The sequence below is a fragment of the Pteropus vampyrus genome, unplaced genomic scaffold, assembly GCF_000151845.1.
Source record: "Pteropus vampyrus isolate Shadow unplaced genomic scaffold, Pvam_2.0 Scaffold1, whole genome shotgun sequence".
Lineage (NCBI taxonomy): Eukaryota > Metazoa > Chordata > Mammalia > Chiroptera > Pteropodidae > Pteropus > Pteropus vampyrus.
The window spans coordinates 33,126,759-33,130,724 of record NW_011888782.1 but is presented as its reverse complement, the minus strand read 5'-3'; the positions used below and the strand labels follow the sequence as shown (position 1 = coordinate 33,130,724).

Here is a 3,966-nt window from a genome sequence, read left to right as displayed (position 1 = left end):
CTAGTTAGCAGTAGGCTATTAGCAGTTGTTTTTGAGGAGTCAAAAGTTATATGTGAATTTTCAGCTGTGCAGGATTCAGTGCCACTAACCCCCACATTGCTCAAGTGTCAACGGTAATGAACACCTGTAAACTCAATGTCCAAACACAAGACTGAAAAGGCAGTATCAGAAGAGAGATAACACAAAGAGATCCATCCACTAATAAGTGGAACTTAGATTGTATATCAAAGGTGGCATGACAGATTACTGTGAAAAGAAGAAACTGTTCAGCAAAGGACCTAAAAACATTGATTGTTTATAAGAAAAAAAGCATGATAATGTTTCCCTACCATGCACATTACACAAAAATAAACTCCATATACTTTAAGTTCTTTATGTCAAAAGCTAAACATTAAAATATGTAATGAAATAAAGGTTCTTCCTGGCTTTGGGGTAGGAAAGGGCTTAAAGAAGAGATATAAAGCACTTATCATAAAAAAGATTGAAAATACAGAATAGAATAAGTTAAGGAACATATTTTTCATCAAAAGGCACCTCAAAGAAAGTAAAAGAAGAAGGCTGTAATCTGGGAGAAGATATTTGCCACAAATGTAATTGAAAAAGGATTAAGAATATGTAATTCACAAAGGATCAAACTTTATATCAAGAGTATAGAAAGAATGTCTACAAGTCAGTAAGAAAAAAAGGCAAAAAGCAGTAGAAAATGAGCAAACAGACATATCAGCAATCATGAAACACAAGTGGCTAGAAAATATCTAAAGAGATGCTCAGTCTCTCTAGTAATTAGAAAATGCAAATGAAAACTAGAATCGGATAACCATTTTACATTAATCAACTGTCAAAATTTAAGAAGTCTGGAATTACCAAGTGTTATATGGAATGTAAAGAGATATAAGTTTGTATATGTTGCTGGCGAGAGAATAAATTGGTACCATCACTTTCCACCACTTTGGCCTTATGTTTTAAAGCTCAATATTTTCATACTTTGTAATACAACAATTCTACTCCTAGATATATACCACCTCCACGCACATAAAAATGCTAGGACATGTATTCATGAGACATGTACACAAATATTAGAGGAAAACACTATTTATAATAATAAAAACTATAAATGATCTAAATGATTAGAGCCAGGAGAATAGCTAGAGTACAGCAGTCATATAATAAAATGTTATAGAGCAATGAAAAACAAATAAATGACAGCCATACAACAGCATGAATGAATCTGAGTAATGTCGTGTTCAGGCAAAAAAGCAAATGCAAACAAAACATGGGAAACATGGCAGAGTGAAAGATGTCCTCAGATCTTTCCCCTTGAAACAACAATAAGCTGAAGATCTAAAACTCAACAAAAAAAAATACCCAACTGCACACCAGCACGTCTGAGTGTGAGATCTGTGCATAAGAGCTACCATAGGTCAGAACTTCAGGTGTCAGGTGGTAGACTGGGAGAAATAAAGAAGCTGCCTCTCGCAGTCTCGGGAGTTCTTTGCAGGAGGAGGGAGAGGGGAGAAAGTGCAGCGACTTCCCTTATCAGCCTGCCTGGAAGTGCTGGAACTTCTAGCAGTCAGCAGCAGGGCCCAGTAATCAGTAAAAAGGCAGAGGAGCGGGACGGGACCACAGAGAAACAACAGTTGATTTTTATCCACCCCGGTTGGAAAACCAAGGCTGAGCCACAGACCCCACCCTCCCAACCCAGAGAGCCCCTCTTCCCATATCCTCCCAGACCCATCACCACGGAGCCCCAGGTGCCACCTTTATATAATAAATCTTCTTTCTGGAAAAACAACAGAATACACTTTCATTAATGCCCAGGCAGAGAAATAGTCCATTAGACACCATGAACAAACAAGATGACAAGTTGTCTCAGAAAAAAAAGAGAAAAATCTCCAGAAACTAAGCTTACAGACATAGAAATATGTGGCTTAAATGACAGAGACTTCAGGATGGTACTTCTGAAAAAAACTCAATGAGATCTAAAACAACTCAAATCAACAATTTCAAGAATTGAAAAAACAACTAGATGAGCAGAGCAAGGAGATCAAAACCCTCAAAAAGAACCCAATAGAACTTCTGGAAATGAAGAACACACTGCAAGAGTTGAAAAATGAAATAGCAAGCTTGGGAAATAGAGTCGACCAAATGGAGGAAAGGATCAGTGACATCGAAGACAGAAAGCTAGACATAAATCAGAAGGAAGAAGAGAGAAAATGAAAAATAAAAATAATGAAAGAGAAATTCAAGAACTAGCCGATACCATCAAGAGAGGAAACATAAGAATAATGGGCATTACCAAAGGCGAGATAAAGGAGCAGGGACTAGAAAGCATTTTTAGACAAATAGTGGATGAGAATTTCCCAAATCAAAGGAATGAGCTGGAGCTTGGAATTCAAAAAGTCAACAGAACACCCAATTATCTCAACCCAAAAAGGCCTTCACCAAGACACATTGTATTAAAGTTATCAAAAATCAATGACAAAGACAGAATTCTCAGGGCAGCCAAGGAGCAGAAAACGGAAACTTATAAAAGAAAACCCATTAGATTATCATTGGACTTCTCAGCGCAAACCTGTACAAGCTAGAAAGGACTGGAATCAAATATTTAAACTATTAAGAAAAAAGAACTACCAGCCTAGAATAATGTTTCCAGCTAAGTTCTCCTTTAGATATGAAGGAGAAATCAAGACCTTTCTAGGCATACAAAAATTGAGGGAATTCTCCAATACAAGATCTGCACTACAGGAAATTCTGAAAGAGGTAAGCTCACCTAAAACAAAATGACAAAAAAAAAAAAAAAACATAATTAGGAGTAAAGTGACTATCAGGCAAATAGAAGCAGAGGAGTACAACCCCTACTAAGAATAGGACATTATAAGCTTGAACATTAAGAAGAGAATTGCTAAGCAAGATAGTATTGAAAGTTCAGCATATATAGGGACAAATTGAGATAACAATGACTGAAAAGGGGAGGATTCAAAGATCCAAATTTGCAAAGGGCAAAGGAGATAAGGCACATGCAGAAGAAAATGCACGACTGTATATATATAATTATGCTTTTCATATCCATAATGGTAACCACACACCAAAGATTCAGAACTGAAATATATAACATAAAACAAGAAGAACCAGAGGCAAAACCTACAAAAGCCAACCAAAATAAAGAAAACAGAAACACAAAGACAAGGAAGCAATGGAAACACTGAGCTACCAAGAAAGCAAAAGATAAAATGGTTATAAGAAGACCTCATATTTCAATAATCACCCTAAATGTAAATGAATTGAACTCACCATTAAAAAGGCACAGAGTTGCAGAATGGATCAAAAAACAAAACCAAACAATATGCTGCATCCAGGAGACATATCTCAGCTCCAAAAACAAATATAGACTCAAAGTGAAAGGGTGGAAAATGATATTTCAAGCAAATGGCATTCAGAGAAAAGCGGGAATAGTGGTACTAATATCAGATGAAAAAGACTTCAAAATAAAAATATAAAGATACTGACAGACACTGCATAATGATAAAGGGAATCATGCACCAAGAAGACATACCACTTATTAATATCTATGTTCCCAATCAAGGAGCCCCGAAATATGTAAAGCAATTACTAACAGAGCTAAAGGGAGAAACAGATGAACACATTCTCATAGTAGGGGACCCAAATACCTCACTGTCAGATATGGACAGATCATCCAAACAAAAACTCAATAAGGAAATAACATCCTTAAATGACACATTAGACCAACTGGACATAACTGACATTTACAGAACCTTCCATCCCAAAACAGCTGCTTATACCTTCTTCTTTAGTGCACATGGAACATTCTCAAGAATCGACCACATACTAGGACACAGAGATAGCCTCAACAAATATAAGAGGGTTGAAATCAAACCAACCGTAGTCTCTGATCATAATGCTTTGAAACTAGAGATCAACTGCAAAAAGAAATCAGGAAGAACCACA

The 3,966-nt window shown here is 36.4% G+C and overlaps 1 protein-coding gene across 1 annotated transcript in view; it reads left to right on the top strand.

Moving 5' to 3' along the window:
• CD96 (CD96 molecule) overlaps nt 1-3,966 on the top strand; it is a 106,211-nt gene that overhangs the window by 84,723 nt on the left and 17,522 nt on the right. The window lies entirely within an intron of this gene.